This window comes from Delphinus delphis, chromosome 10 (assembly GCF_949987515.2).
Source record: "Delphinus delphis chromosome 10, mDelDel1.2, whole genome shotgun sequence".
Classification (NCBI taxonomy): Eukaryota; Metazoa; Chordata; class Mammalia; order Artiodactyla; family Delphinidae; genus Delphinus; species Delphinus delphis.
In genome coordinates this window covers 102864895-102882024 of record NC_082692.2, presented here as the reverse complement: position 1 = coordinate 102882024, position 17130 = coordinate 102864895, and the positions used below count along the sequence as shown (strand labels likewise).

General features: G+C 50.7%; 1 protein-coding gene across 3 annotated transcripts in view; it reads right to left on the bottom strand.

The window, feature by feature from the left end:
• Window positions 1-17130, bottom strand: part of MGLL (monoglyceride lipase) — a 244935-nt gene that overhangs the window by 84140 nt on the left and 143665 nt on the right. The gene's annotated exons all lie outside the window — the stretch shown is intronic.

The window sequence follows — 17130 nt, the reverse complement described above, 5'->3', positions numbered from 1 at the left end:
CTGTCGAGATCAATTTGGAACTGGCCTTCTGGGAAATCACTAATGGTCTGCGGAAGGCACATGGCATGGCTTTTAGGATGGTCCATTAATGAAGAGCTTCACAGCTGTCCCAAGATTTCAGAAAAGGGAAGCCCAGGGCCAGATGTTAGTGTGACTGACGTGGTCTCTGCGTGGAAGCGCTCTGAGCTCTGTCTCCAAGCCCAGGGCTCCTTTTCCCTGCGCAGAAAAGGGCCTGTGCTTGCTCTTGTTGCCAACAGTGAGCCGCCGCCTGCAGGCCACGAGGAGGGGCCGCACGCAGGGGTGCTCTGGCCTGCCGCTGCTCCCCTGCATCCTCCAAGGGGCCAACCAGATGCACGGCACCGGTGACGCAGGCACCCCATGCCATCTGGGACACTCTTGCCGCAGTGTCACGTTCCACAGAAAAGAGAGCGGCAGGCTCTCGCGGGGGACTCGTGAACGCGGGCGTGTGCTGTGGACATGCGTGCACCTGGAGAAGCCAGACCACCAGTCTCTGGAAGCGAAGGTGCAAGCCTCGACGCTTCCCAGTTGGTGCAACGCGTCACGGGGGTCGGGGATGGCACACCTGTCCTCGGGCTCCCAACCTGTGGGGCCCCCATGCGGGCAGTGCTCAGGCTGAACCGGGGAGGGCTGGAGGCACAGCATCAAGGAACGGGAACGTGCACAGGGCGATGCTACTACTCCTTCATCCCTCCCATTCCACCCTGAATGCACGGAGCCCTGGGCGAGGTGCCGGTCTGCCTGAAAGAGATCTCCAACACGACCCGCCTCCGTTCTCAGGACAGAGAGAAGCCACAGGCCCAGGCTGGGGGCAAGCCCAGGGCAGAGCTGGGATTCAGTGCCGGGGTTTTCTTTTGTCCTGTGGTCACCTTCCACTGATGGCCCCTGATACTGGTTTTACATTTCCCGAGTTAGAATAACGCTTCCTCTTAAAATAGCTCGCCAGTGAAAAGGAAAGTTGAGTCAAAGAGAACAACGAGGAAATGATAACTCAATTCAGACAGCTGCAGCCGTCACAGCACCGGGGGCCTGTGGCAACGAGGACACGCAGGGCCTTCATCTGACAGGGAGGGGGTCACCAGGCCCCTCTCTCACCACCGGGCATTTGAAGACTCACCGCGAGCAGAGGTGGAGGAGGCCGGACACAGAAATGACCCGCACAGGAGGTGGACATTTATTAGGCAAACCCTCAAACGCTCCTGGAGGACGCGGAAGCAGAAAGCCCCACTGCCAGTGAGCCGAGCGCCAGGGCGAGCCGCGGGCAGCAGAGGGCTGGATGGCAGGTGGGCACAGAGCTCTGGGCCGCCTCCTCACTGGACAGCAGGTTCATGTCCAGACCCAGGTCAAGGCCCCCTCAGCTCGAAGCCACCCCAGCAGAGTCAGGCGATCCCCTGGGCTCACTGGTCACCTGCCCCTCACCTTCTTGCTTGCCTACCGACTTCCGGCTTCCTGGGGGTGGGCCCGCAGCTCACTCGGCTCAGACCCCTGATTCCTGCCACAGGCACCAGGCCTCTGCAGGTGACTGAACGGTCCTAGCTCCTCTGGCTCCCCATCTGCAGAGCCAAGGGGCTGGTCATCTTTATGGTGCTTTCCAGTTTCTCAGAGTCCACGAATGTTAACAAGGATTGTCCTGGGGTGGTCAGTCGTCCTAGCTTTCCACTCTTCCTTAATTTCTCAATGTCTTATCATGAATATGTTCACAAAAGAAGAGAGCAAATTTTATTTACGACAACAAAATTAAATGACCCAAGATGAGCGAGTCGGGAAGAGACTGTTCCACGAGGGAGAAACGGCCACAGGTGGAGAGGCGCTAGGAGGAGGTGGGTGAGGGTCCTGGGGACCTCTGCCCCCAGAGATGACTCCTATCCCTGCTTGAAGGATGGAGGACAATGTGACCAGCACAGACTGCCTAGAGGAAGGCCCATGAGTTCTCAAGGAGGAACCTCTCCTCAGACCCAGAGGAGACCCTGAAGACAGGGCAGTTCTGTGTGGGAATGGAGGCAACACTTATTATTAGAGGTTTTGCAAGGAACCGTGTTTGCAAAGATAGCTGCAGTGTGATTTTGGACCTGGATGAAACAGGAAGTAACGGGCAGAGGTAACAGGGATTCTTCAGGCTGAGAAGTGGCTCCCGACCTTCCGGTAAGAATGTGCTCGGTCCCATCTTATGTAACATTCATTTTTTTTTTTTTTTCCTGGAAGGAGAAAAGCATGAACTTTCCAAGTCTGCAGATGGCTCCAAGTTCTTCTGGGTGGTGAAATGCCAAACGGATGGCAATAAACAATCGGGAATTTACTAAGAATGCAGGAGAGGTAAGACGAGCACACAGTGACGAATTTAAGGGAAATGGTCACAATCTTATGGGCACACAGCTCAGAGCTCTGTTATGAAATGTTCTAAAACTGGTTATGATGATGGTTGTACTACTCTGTAAATATACTGCCCTGACGGGCAGCTACAGTCAGGACGGCCTAATCAGAGCAGACGGCAGAGCTGAACGCGAATGGAGGTGGATGGACCTCGGACCATGGGCTCACACCACGACCTGTCACTGTACCAGGGTCCCTCATCAGAGCCCCCGTGCCTTTCCAAGCACCAGTCTCATCTATAAGGTGGGGCTGTCATCCCTGCCTTCGTCAACTGCCAAGAGCATTATGAACAGCGCCTGTGCACACAGCTCTGTGAGCGTCTGATATGGCACAGCTGGGTGCTGGAGCGAGACCAGGGCCTTTAAAGCAAAACAGATGTGGGTTCAAATCCTGGCTCTGCATTCATTAGCCCATGGTTCTCTGGGACCAGTTTCCACGTCAATAAAATATCAAGAACGATGCCAACCCGCTGGTGTGTTGTGAGATTCAGGGAGGTGAAGCCAAAGAAGTATTTAGCAAGGTGTCAGACTTGGGTGTGGGCCTTTCTGAAGACTAGTTTCCTTTCCTTTCCAAAGATGATGCAAGGCCTGAAGACATGCATTCAATTTTTGTAGTCAAATTTCTAACCTCTTTTCCATGATTATATTTTTAATATGGTTGAGATCACAGTTTTATACTTAAATTTATATTTTTCCTCTGTACCATTATATCCTAAATAACTTTGTGTCGTTAGTTTTCTTGGTAAACATCGTTAAAAATGTTCGCATAACATTCCTTAACTCATTTCCTTAGGTATTTGCATTTTTTGGTAACAGCTTTAATGAGATATAATTCACAGATCATATAATTTGCTCTTTTAAAGTGTACAACTCAGTGGTTTTTAGTATATTTACAGAATAGTACAACCATCACCATAATCAGTTTTAGAACATTTTCATCACCCCAAAAAGAAACCTCGTATCCTTAGCTATCACCCCGCAACTTTCCCAATCTCTGCCCCAGCCCCTGGCAACCACTAATCTACTTCCTGTCTCCACAGATTTGCCTATGCTGGACACGTCATGTAAATGGAGTCATATAATATGTCACCTTTTGTGACTGGCTTCTTTCACTTAGCATAATTGTTTCAGGTTCACCAATGTGTAAGTATTTCATTCCTTTTTAAGCCCAAATAATATTCCATTGTATTGATATGCCACATTTTATTTATCCATTCATCAGTTATAGACATTGGATTGTTTCCACATTTTGACTATTATGAATAATGCTGCTATGAATATTTGTGTACAACTGTCATCAGGGAAATGCAAATCTATCTATCTATATATATTCTTTTTCAGGTTCTTTTCCAATACAGGTTATTACAAAACATTATAGTTTCCTGTGATATACAGTAGGTCCTTATTTATCTATTTTACATAGAGTAGTGTGCACCTGTTAAACCCGAACTGTTTTTGCTATATACCTAGGAATGGAATTGCTGGGTCATACGCTAACACTGTTTAACTTTTGAGTAACTGTCAGACTATCTTCCAAAGTGGCTGCAGCATTTTAAATCCCCTCCAGCAGTGCATGAGGGTCCAGATTTCTCCACATCCTCACCGATACTTGTCATTCTCTGTCTTTTTTATTACAGCCACGCTGGGGGATGGGAAGTGGTACCTCACTGTGGTTTGCATTTGCATTTCCCTGACGACACTTGATTCTGAGCATCTTTTTATATGCTCATTGGCCATTTGTGTATCTTCTTTGGGCAAATGTTACTCGGGTCTTTTGCCCATTTTTTTGATTGGGTTGTCTTTCTATCACTGAATTACAAGCATTCTTTTTACATTCTAGATACAATTCCCTTACCACATAGATGATTTACAAGTATTTTCTCCCATTTTGTGAACTTTTAGTTTTCTTGACAGTTTACTTTGAAGCACAGAAGTTTTTTAATTCTGATCAAGTCCAATATACCAGTTTTTTCTTTTGTAACTTGTCCTTTTGGTGCCATATCTAAGAAACCACTGTCAAATCCAAGGTCATGAAGATTTGCTCCTATGTCTTCTTCTACGAGTTTTACAGTTGTAGCCCTTGCATTTAGGTTTTTGAGTTTACTTTTGTGTGAGGAAGAGGTGCAACTTCCTTCCTCTGCATGCAGATATCCAAGTGTCCCAGCAACATTTGTTGAGAAGACTATCATTTTCCTATTGAGTTCTTTTGGAATTCTTGTCAAAAATCAATTAATCATAGATATATGGGTTTTCCTGGACTCTCAATTCTTGTCCATCCTTATGCCAAGCCAATAGCGCACTGGTTTGATTACTGTTGTTTTATAGTAAGTTTTGAAATCAGAAAATGTGAGTCCTCCAACTTTGTTCTTCTTCTTCAAGATTGTTTTGGCTTTTCTGGGCCCCTTGAGTTTCCACATGAATTTTACAAACAGCTGATCAATTTCCAGAAAGAAGCCATCTGGGATTCTCATAGGGATTTGGGGAGTACTGCCATGTTAACAATATTAAGTCTTCCAATCCATGAATATGGAATGTCTTTACACTCATTTGGATTTTCTTTAACTTCTCTCAGCAATGTTTTGCAGTTTTCAGAGTACAAGTTTTGCATTTCTTTTGTTAAATTTACTTGTAAGCACTTCTATTCTCTCTGATGCTCTTTTAAATGAAATTGTCTTAATTTCATTTTCAGATTGTTCACTGCATGTATGTAGAAATACAATCGATTTTTTAAAAATTTTTTTTTTTTTTGCAGTACATGGGCCTCTCACTGTTGTGGCCTCTCCCGTTGCGGAGCACAGGCTCCGGAAGCGCAGGCTCAGCGGCCATGTCTCACGGGCCCAGCCGCTCCGCGGCACGTGGGATCTTCCCGAACCGGGGCACGAACCCGTGTCCCCTGCAATGGCAGGCAGACTCTCAACCACTTCGCCACCAGGGAAGCCCTACGATCGGTTTTTATATATTCATCTTGTATCTTCCAGTCTTGTTGAATTCATTTATTAGTTCTAATAGTTTTTAGTGGATTCCTTAGGATTTACTACATACAAGATCATGTCATCTGCAAATAGAGATAGTTTTAGTTCTTCCTTTTCAATCTGGATCCCTTTTCTTTTTCTTGCCTAACTGCCATAACTAGACCCTCAGTACAGTGATGAATAGCAGTGGTAAGATGGACATCCTTGTCTTGTTCCTTATCTTAGGAGAAAAGCATACGGTCATTTATCATTAAGTATGGTATTAGCTTGAGACTTTTGTCATTGTTCTTTATCAGGCTGAGGAAGGTCCCCTCAATTCACAGTTTGTTGGATGTTTTTATCATGAAAGTGTGTTGGATTCTGTCAAACACTTTCTGCATATACTGAGATGATCGTGTGAGTTTTTTTTTATTTTACTAACATAGTGTATTGTAGTAACTGAGTTTCAGATATTAAACCGTCCTTGCATTCTGAGGATAAATCTCACTTGGTAATATTGTATAATTCTTTTTTCTGTTGTTGGATTCAGCTTGTTAGTATTTAACTGAGGATTTCTGCATCCATGTTTATAAGAAATATTAGCCTGTAGTTTTCTTTTCTTGCATGTCTTTGTTTGCTTTTGGTATCCCGGTAATAATGGCCACTTAGAATGAGTTGGGAAGTGCTTCCTCTTCTAAGAAAAATCTGTGAATAATTAGCATTAATTCTTCTTTACATACTTAGCGGATTTCAATAGTGAAGCCATCTGGGCCTGGGCTTCTCTTTGTGGGTAGTTGTTTTGCTTATTAATTAGATCTCATTACTTGTTACAAGTCTATTCCGATCTTTTTCATTTCTTCTTAGGTCGGTTTTGCTAGTCTGCATCTTTCTAGAAACGTGTTCCCTTTATCTAAGTTACCTAACTGTACCTGGTGTACAACTGCTCGTACTATTCCTTTATAACTTTTTATTTATGCAAGATTGCTACTAAGGTTTCCTCTTTCATTTCTGATTCTAGTAATTTGAGTCCTTCGCCCTTTTCTTCTCGATCAATCTAGAGATTTGTCAGTTTTGTTGAGCTTTTCCAACAGCCAACTTTTGGATTCGTTTATTTTCTCTATGGTTTCTCTATTCTCTACCTCATTAATTTCTGCTCTCATCTTTATTATTTCCTTCCTTCTGCTTGCTTTAGGTTTAATTTACTGTTCTTTTTCTAGTGTCTTAAGGAGATATACTGGTCCTATAGCCACCTCTAGCTACAAATAACACTGGTAAGTGAGAATAGTTTTAACCAGGTGTAAATATTCCAATCATTAGTCATACCGCTGCCCCTCCCACCCCGGGGACAAAAATCAGTAAGAAAGAAAGAGGAATGGCTAGAGAGAAGGCAACTACTGGGTCTGCACAGTACTGACAGAGCTTGTCCCTGGTATCTCCCACTCCTGTGTCTGAACCTGCCTCAGGCCAGCCGGCCAGTAGGGTTTGCTGAAACCAGGTGGTCTTAGACACAAGACATCAAGGCAAAGGCAACTTCAGACAGGCTGGGGCATCTACCATGGAATCACAGAGAAGCAAATAAGTGAAAAGTCAGGATCCTCATCCAAGTTCAATCATGGAAGATTTACCCAATTAGAGGAAAGACTCACAGAGGAAAGATCACGTGAAGAAACAGAGAGAAGGTGGCCATCTGCAAGCCAGAAGAGAGCTCTCACCAGAAAGCAACCCAACCAGCACCTGGATCGTGGACCTTCAGCCTTCAGGACTGTGAGAAAAATAAATTTCTGTTGTTTAAGCCACCAGGTCTGTGGTATTTTGTTATGGCAGCCCTAGCAGACTAATACAAGGGCCATTCAAATTCAGGCTCCTGAACCAGTGATTCCAAACTCTCCTTCTGCCATGTACCGTAGACTATAGTTTCCAAAGACTTCCTGTCGTTTTCAGAACATACCTCCATGCCTGTGTGAAAGTGGTTTCTCCAACCACATTCAAGGGCCGGCTTAAAGTCACCTCAACTTTTCCCTGAAACCACCCCCTCCCCCCAAATGCATTGCCCTCACAAGCAAACTCCCACGGTGCTTGGAACTGTCTCCCTGATAAATGTGGGGCGATGTCTTCAAAGGCAGACGGGGGCTGTTTCATTTCCATATCTCCAAACCAGAATGAGACACGGCACGCACAAGATGTTCAGAAAAACCTCATGGGATTGGAGGTCTGCAGTCAAGCAGACCCTGAGTCTCCACGTCGCTTTGAGGACCCCCCATCGCTGTCTACCACAGCGCTGAGTTTACATCTGGAGCTCAGTTAACGCCCACTGAATCATCCCCCACATCAAGGGGAAGCTGACACCACTCCAGATTCTGGTGTCCACGCTGACTTCTGTGCTAACAGGGAAAACACTGTCTGCTGTCCTGCAGTTCTCACCCGTAGGTGTGTCTTCACACACAGACCTTTACTTCAAAGTTAAATTGGCTAAAACCCAGCCACCTAGTATCCCAGGGGATCACCTGTAGGGAATGTTCCCATCCTAGGTGTTACTAACTTCTTCACTCGTGCTTCTGGATTTAGGTGCTGCATTTCCTGCACAAACAGTTAGCCCCTCTGACCTACACTTGATGGAAATGCTCGGTTCTTTTCCTCGAAAACCATGCCAGAAGGGATTTTTGAGACTCATCTAGCCCAATCATCTTACTCTAAATACGGGAAGTTCATTCATTCATTCAACAAACATGTTTAGATCCCTTAGTTTGTGCCAGGCACGAAAGTCTACAAGGGGCACGCACTAAGGAAGCATGAATTCTGCCCTGGAGAAGCTCACAGGTTGTTCTACCACTATGAGATGCAAAACACACCAGAGTTACATAAAATACAAAACCCTCTGGGAACTTGCTGGAAGGTCTAATGGAGGGTACCTTGTCTAGAGTCACTCAGAGGCAGAAATAAAATTTCAACCCTGGTTTCCCAAATCTCAGCACAAAAACCTTTCCTACTGTTGAATGCTATAGATTCAACAATGGCCACAAACCATCCTCCCCTCGCCTTGCTCCGTGGATGTGTCCCCACCGCCTCCGGGCTGACCGACTTCGACATTTGCAAACTCGACACAAGCAGAGACCGGGAAAGCGCGCTGCTGCTCACGAGACACTGCCACCCTAACGGCCTGGGAAAGGAGGACAGGGGATGTGGGGAAGGACAGACGTGCTCCCGCCACCAGCCTGCCAGGGCCAGACACTTGAGACCAGCAGGCCCCCGCCAGCTGCCAGTCCTGCACAGAGACACATGGAGAGCCCAGTCAAGACTAGCACAGGACTGCCCGGCTGAGTCCAGCACAGGGCGCCAACCCAGAGAATCCCTGATGCACCGACCACCCTGCCACCGCAGACGCGGCAGGTGCCAGGACAGCCCTTGCAGCACAGGCTCATTCTGTAGCACAAGCATCTCCACACACCCCGGCCCACGATCGGGACCAAAGGAGAAACACACGACAAGGACTGAGGCCACTGGAGATGGGACTCTGAGAAGCGGGTGGGTCTGTCTGCACTGGCCCCCAGCCTCCCTCCCTAAGACTCATTTGGTCCTCCAGCCAGTCTAGAGTGACACCACAAACACTGTCACAGAGGTCTCGTGTGACATTAAAGAAAGTATCTAATTTGCTACCTATGTGTTGTCTCAAAAAGAATTTCACCACCCACGGCTTCCCCATGCCTTGGTAAACTAAGCATCTACAGAAGTTTATCGCGGAGTTTGAAATCTCACTGGAATGGAACTGAGTTTTAACTGTTAAGGAAAAAAAAAAGTCAAAACCTGGAGACTGCGGAAAGCACACAGCCTGCGACATGGGGAGAGAGGTCAAGGTGGAGTTAATAAAGGTTACTGCTTTGGGCTTCCCTGGTGGCGCAGTGGTTGAGAGTCCGCCTGCCGATGCAGGGGACGCGGGTTTGTGCCCCGGTCCGGGAAGATCCCACATGCCACGGAGCAGCTGCGCCCGTGAGCCATGGCCGCTGACCCTGTGTGTCCGGAGCCTGTGCTCCGCAGCGGGAGAGGCCACACAGTGAGAGGCCCGCGTACCACAAAAAAAAAAAAAAAAAAAAAAAAAAAAAGGTTACTGCTTTGCCTCTGGGTCTCTGTGACTGATGCCGGACAAGAGGGTGGAGGGGAATAAGGAAGGGTGGTGAGTAACAGACAAGCCAACGGTCCCCAGAGCTCACCAGCCAGACGGTGGAGGCAAAGAGGACACACATCTCATTACCGGGTGCCAGGCGCTGACCACCCACTGATGTCTAACCGTATAACCACCTGGGGTAAAGGTGAGAAGACCGACACACTGGTCCAGTGACGGCCCCCACGCCGTCCGTGTGGACTCAAGCTGGTCCTGGGGCCTGGCTCCATGGTCTTCGCCATTCTCTGCTGCACCACCCAGCTGTGCACATACCTCTACAAGAGTGACTCAACAGGAAGAACAGAGCGGAGCTCCTAAAATGTCCAAAGGCAGCGCTTCCTAAGCGGGGGGCCTTTCATCTCTAATCCAGCCGCCGTGGACAGCCTGGGGGAAACTGGCCTGCTTTGACCAGGAGAGCCTGACCAGAGCCCGGGGTGACCCAGCCTGCAGCTTCCTCCCTGCCTTCCAGCTCCTTCTCTCGACATTCTTTCTTCCACCCTCCCCTCACTCCACTCGGGGCCCCCATCTCCTCCGCTTCTTCTCTTTTGTTCCTAGAGGCCTCCGGGCTTCTCCTCCCACCTCTGGGTCTAAGTCAGTCTCCTGCGTCCTCTTGAGGTCCGTCTACCCCCGCTCCTCAGCCCCCTGGGCACCGCACAGGTGCCCACACACTCTTCACCACTGAAAACAGAACCACCAGGACAGAGGCGTGGGAAATGATTCCTTTGGTGGGGGCAGGGGGCGGGGAGAAGGGTGGCAATTAGGACCTCTCTAAGCCGGGCCCCAAGCCAGACATTTGTTTAAACGCTTACTGGGAAGGGCTGATCTGTGCTTTAAACCCCCAAGAGGAAGGTGTGGGAGCAGCTTCTGAGAGACAGGGTGGGGCGGAAGAACTCCAGGATTGCCCTCTGGCCCCGCCAGCCCCTGGGTGACCATGCTCACCCTCTGAGCCACCTCCCCTGCACGTGATGAGGCTGCACCGAGTGCTGGGGTCACGGGCCGCCCCGACCTGGACAGTCTGGGCAAGTCTGTGATCCACCGTCCTTTCTGGGAAACGGCATATACTCGCCCATCATGATGTCAACAGGTCCGCAAACTCCACCCACTAAACCCTCCACCAGCCGTGGGAAGCCCCCAGGGAGGACGCAGTGCCCAAACTCTCCTCCTGTTCTGCCCCTCCTCTTCCTCCCTCCTCCCCCTTTCCTTCCAGAAGGTTAAGGAGAAGAGCTCCTTTGAACCTTTCTGAGGAAGGTGAGAAACTTTCCACCCCTGCATACCAGAGAGCCTGCCAAACGCCAGAGCAGAGACTGATGGCCAGCAAAGTGGGGGAGGGACGGCTGCCGTGAGACCCAACAACGTGACACAGAGCAAGCTCCTCCGGCGGCCCTCTTCCCTGCACCCGCCCCTCTGCGAGTGGGCCAGGCCCTCCATACAGAGAAAACGCCACCCCCAGCCCCACTCGATGGCCACCACTGCCTCCCCACCCCCACCCCAGTGAACAAGCCTGTGTGAAGTGAAGGCACCGCCTCCAACAAGAGGCTTGGCTGACCCTGAATATGGGACAAGGGTCATCCTGTGATCCCAGCCGCAAAGATTCGCACCGCTAAGGACCGCTTCCCCATTGACAATAACCCGTGTTTGGCCGGCCCTGGGGGACAAAGTGTGCCTGGGATCAGCATCTCTACCTAAAAGGTGCCAAGAGACAGACAATGGTGAACATGGCTCTCGTTCAGGAAGCAGCTTATTTTGCTATTTTTTTCTTCATCTCCACTGCAAACAAAGACAGACTTGTATCTGCAGAACATTCTCAAAGCAACTGGAAAAAATCATCCCTTAACGTAGCTGCTGGAAAAATCAGCTGCAAGAATAGCTGCGGCCTTTCCTCTCGCCATCAAAAGATCTTTGCTGTTTGAAGAATCTTAAGAAAAAAAAAAGAAAAGCCCAGAAGAGATGCCCTATTTAAAACTAAGGCAGTTTGCTGCGCTGTAAGAATGGCAGAAGCACCAGGAGGAGGACCAGCGGCTCCTTACAAGGGGAAGGAACTTTTGGAAATTCTTAAAATAGGCAAGAGAAATCTGAAGTTGTACTGGAAGGCAGTGATCGCATTAAAAATAATGTCCTTGCTATAAAACGCATAGTAAGGTCCATTTTCTCAGTGTCCACGTAGAAATTTCACGAGCCAACACGTATAAGTCAAGGGCGGTTTTTGATTCTTCGGCGTGGGGAGAAGGTGGAAGCCAGGAAGGACTCCTTTCTTACCTTCAGGAAACCACCCGCCCCCGCATTCGTATCTTACTGGTGACGCTCGCAGTGTGGTTCGTTTTGCGGCCCCGATACCTCTCCTCCACTTCTCCTACTGGCTTATCAAGGATGCTCCAGCAACGTGCCCCACGGCGCCTGGAGTGCCACATGTCGCCACAGGCAGAGGGCAGCCCCGCGTCTTCAGAGCAGAGCAATCTAAAGGTGCCCCCTGTGCGCCGTCACCCAGGGCGACACCTGGGAGCCCCCCCCCCCACCATCACCGCCACACACGGTCAGTCCCTTGCCACTTGAGGTGCCACTGCCACGCCTGACTCAGCCCCCTTCACCTGCCACCTGGATGATGGCAAACACCTCCACCCAGCTGGCTGTCCAGGTCACATGCCTGACTGCACCACTGCCTGGCCTAACACCTGTCCGTGGCTCCCCATCCAGCCCTTGAGGCTCAAGTTCAAGGCTGCAGCTTGGCCTTCAGGACCCTGGGCGCCTGGCCCCACCCGCCCACCTTTCTAGCTTCACTTGGTTCCCTGCCCTGCACGCCCTTCTCACAGGTGCAATACCGTTCAAGGGCGCTGGCTGGAAGGATGAGTAGGAGCTGAAATCCAGCCCACGCTCTGCTCACCAAACCTCACACCTGTGAGGCCACGTCTACCTGGATGGGCTCCTTTGTCTAACTTACACCAAGGTGTTGTGTGGCCAGCAGTGGTCCCGTCTCCAGGTACCTGCCCCTCGTACAATAACTACACCCACCGCTTCCTGAAACACAGCGGCCTTTGCTCCTCTCTCCCCACCCTGGTGCCCAGCTCTGTCTGGGACACGCAGGCTTCAATAAATCAGGGTCTGCTAACCGACTTTTTGGGTGGCAGTGTGGCTATGGGTAAGCGCAAAGGGCGGATACTCACGGAGCTGAGCCCTCAGGGCCTGCCTTCCTGCAGAGGCTCTGGGGAGCCCAAGAGCTATCCCAGACCCTCACAATTGGGGGAAGGTCCAAGGGGCTGGGCTGGGAGCTAGATGCGTGGTGGCCCTCACGCCCATGGAGACCAAGCGAATGGAGTTCAAAGTGGCTACTTTTAGGGACAGTGAAAGGATGTGATTTGCTTGGCCCTGGGGATGTACCAACCAAAGGTAAGTGATTCGGTGACGCCTAGCCACACAGGCGGCAGGAGTTCAGAGGGGGTGGGGCCACGAGGGCTGCAGGGGCCCACAGGGAGGGAGAAACACTGCAAGAAACACAGAACGGGGAATGCTGCCCAGGACGCTGAACCCACACCGTGAGCAGCGGGGAGAAAGGCACCAAGTAACTGACACACAACCTGATGGGAAAGCCTAAGGCGGAGGGGAGGACAGGCAGGCGCCAATCTGATCAAAGGGAACAGAATTTCCAGAGGGCGGGCGCTGGAAATCAAGTCCAACCAGATGATGGACACTCTGCCTCTCTGTGGTCTGGACCAGCTTGGCCGGGAGGGGCCCAGCTCCTGGAGTCACAGATGCCACACCCAAGTGGTTGGTGACTGATGGAAGGACATCGTGAGGGGTGGCAGGAAGGGAGGACGTTCTCTAGCATTTAAATATATCCCAGCTTCAGGGAATGGCTTCTTCTCCAGGTAAATGTGCATAGGTGGGAGGAAGTGCCCTAAGACGGCATCGCCCGAAACTCCAGACACAGACTGCGAAGGCCTCGTGTCTGAAAGGGAGCAAAGTGACCCAGTAAAGGGTAGAGCAGGGGTAGAGGATGTCAGCTGAGCCCCGTTCTGGGGAATGGGAATAAAGAGGGGAGAAGGGGCCTTGGCTTGTTGATTCTAGATCCACCAACAGCCATGGCTCTGAGAACACAGGTACGTTCCCGAAACGACGCCACGCCACCCTCCTTAGTCCAGCCCCTGCCATGGGCCCCACTCCCAGCACCCTGTCACCAAGAGGAAAGTCCTGACAACCACACCGGCTGAGACTGCGAGGGGGCAGCTTGGACGCGTGGAGCTGGGGAGGGGAGAGGAGGCGTCCACGGCAACCAGTGGCCACGGGGTCACTGGAGGAAGGCCAGCTCCTGAGTGGAGGCAAGAAAGGAGAAGCGGGCAAAGCCAGGCAGACTGCAGAAGGGGCTCCGGGGCTCAGGTTGGGAGGTCCCCGCAAAGGCAGGGGCTCTGGAGCTTCCACTGAGGAGTCACCCAGGCATCTGCATCAGGCCATCGGCCCGTGGAGGGACAGCGCTCTTTGAAACGGCTCCCTCGGTACACTGGCTGTTATCACCACAGAAGCTGCAGGAGAGCCTGGTCAGTTCCTCAGCGTTGGGCGGGGGTGGGGTGCTCCTCCGAGACAGAGCACACTCAGCGCGAGGGGAGCCCCTGCTCAAAGGAGCATCTGGGCATTGATTCCACAAGTGTCCATTTCACACCGGCCTTGGGCATGACCGGTCCACGCCGGGAACTAACCGCCCAGAAGGTGGCAGCTGTGCGATCACACAATTACAGCGAGCTCTCTAGCCCTCCTGGTCCAGCAGAACCAAGGGAGGACTTCTTTGCAGCCAAGTCATCCAACTGAGTATTGTTTCAGACCCCCCAGTGATGTTGCCCAGTCATTCATCCTGTGGGGCAGGATGGCTAAGTAACATCCAGAAGTTAATGCAAAGTTGCCCTTTAAGTGGACTGAGGGCCCGTGGTGGACTGAATCCAAGGGTGTGAAATACTACCCAAGGGCACGAGAGCCACAGAGCAACTCAAGCCTCACCTGGGCTAGTCTCCACTACCCTGAAAACACCATCAGTGGAAACTTGCTGAAGAACCAGTATTTTACAATTCCAAAGTACCGAGTCTCGGTAAGGCAGCCAGTCCCCAGGGCATCCGAAGGTTTTGTTTCAGAATGGATCATATCTCAATCTATTTCCCACTTTCAATATATTATGAAGAAACAATTAGGGAGGATTAATTATTCTATTCCTCTTTACCATAAGAAGTGACCTTCCCCCTAACAAAAAATATAAGAATTTATCAGGAAGACAGTACTTAGACAAAAGTCTGTCTTCCTAAGTAAGAGACTTGGAACCAGAGGAATGTGGACAAAATGCAGTTGGACCAGCTTTAAAAGAGGGAAAACAATGATAACATCGCCCCACAGGTTGACGTGAAGATAAAACGAGATCACATCTAAGAGACTAGTCCGGACTCCAGAACACACGGTACTTACAGAACATACTACCAGATGAGCACGAATCTGCCTTGGCGGAACCAAGCGAACCTCTGGTATAGTGATTAAAGACCGAGTGTCTGGCCAGCTCTGTTAAAAACAACACTGAGTTTGGACACACACATGGGAACAGCGACCCCAGGGCCCAGGGTGAGGAAGCCAGCATTCGTAGAAACACGATGTTTCCATCAGCAGGTTAAGCCGACTTCCCAGTGTGGTTGATGCCATGACCCTGGGTCGCTCTGAGCCGCCTGCAGAGCTGGTCTGGGAACCCAGCAAATCCTCCGGGGGCTGAATGTTCTGGCAGGTGTTCTGAACAGGCCCAACTTGTTGACCAGAAATCCAACCCATCCCAGTGCCAACTAAGAGAGACAGGCACCGACCCCTCTGCTGGACACAGTCTGTAAGACAGTGGCTTCTGAGGTCCCAAGGGCCTCTGCGGGAAAGATTTTTTAAGAGGAGCAGAGAAAAGGGACATTTGCTGGTGTTTTCCCCGCCGATTAGAGCAGACAAGACTCTGAGCTAACTGGGGGAAAGACCATGGAGGACACTCCCTGGAGGGGAAAGGGGAGGCCAGTGGTCCCCTCCCGCTCCTAGAGGCAGCCGTGCTGACACGAAGCAGCAGAGCTGTCCCAGAGCAGCAAGAGGGCTGGGCTGCCACACTGCTATCTGCCAGAGCAGCTGGGCTCAGCTTCTCTGACAGGGACACGCTCCCTCACCAGCCAGCACAGACCTCTGCCCTGAGGCCCCCGCTGCGTCCTCACCACTCGGCCTGCCCTGACCCCTCCCCCAGGACGCCAGGATGCGGCATCTGTCACCGCGGGGGGCCTCCAGGACTTTCCAATTGGTCAGGGCTGGTGGTGAAATGTTTTAAGGACCCCCTGACAGAGGGGGGCCAATCCCAGAGGGAGTTTATCGACCTGCATCATCTCAGGGGGTGGAGGTCGAGCAGGTAGGCGGGCAGCCTCTCTTCCAAAGCCCAGGGCCCAGCTGCCTCAACCATCGGCCCCTGTTCTTATTCCCATCAGCGTCCTCTGCAAGGTAAACACTAACCCCAAGAGACACTCGGTTTAAACAACTGGGAGTGGCGTTTGCCATCTCTAACTAGAGCAAAAGCGAGGGAGCACAGAGCTCCCCACAGGGCGACTCAGGGTGGAGACTGTGAAAACCACTCACAGCCCAGGGAAGGGCAGCCATTCTGCCTTGGCCCACCCACGCAGCACCGCCCCGCCCATTTGAGGACCGCAGGGTCTCCCTTCCATCAACCTCCAGTGAGGACAACCTCCCCACTTAACCAGGAAAGCCCCCAACGTCTGAGACTCAAACATCACAAACTTAGCTCCCAATTCTTTGTCCTCTTTTTGTATATTGATCAAATAATGCACCACATACCACGAAGTTGTTAGAAATTAAACCAAGAGTGTGCACTTGTACTGCCAATTAAGTCAGAATGGAGAATTAATGATAATGCTTGACAACCCCACCTCCCCGTCTGACACACATGCACATACACACACACTCTCTCCTGTAGAGGAAATCTTTAAGAAGGACATGGCCAGACCTGTAGGAACTCTTTTTTTGTTTGTTTGTTTTTTTGCGGTACGCGGGCCTCTCACTGTTGTGGCCTCTCCCGTCACGGAGCACAGGCTCCGGACGCGCAGGCTCAGCGGCCATGGCTCACGGGCTCAGCCGCTCTGCGGCATGTGGGATCTTCCCGGACCGGGGCACGAACCCATGTCCCCTGCATCGGCAGGCGGACTCTCAACCACTGCGCCACCAGGGAAGCCCTGTAGGAACTCTTAACTGTCCATTACAATAACCGGTTTATATAGTTGCCCTGAAGCTATGATTTTAAACTAGGTCTTTAAAGTCCATATCTCTGCTTTTGTTTTTGTTTTTTAATGTGCAGCTACCTGGATTATACACACCTTGTTGAAAATGTAGGAGGAATTTTGTATCTGTACTAGGGTTGGGTGATGACTGAAACACAAAGGGAGACACAATCCTATAAGCCACAGCACACCATACATGTCCCCTAGGAGACAACAGGCCTGTGAAACAGGTAACATGTCCATGGAACAGAAAATGTTCACTTTTCACTAGGCCAATTGGTTACCACAAATAATTTCTTTCCCTGAACAACGCAAACAAGCAGGGTTTTCCCTATTTCGTACAAGAGGAGGGAAGCAGGAGACCAGCT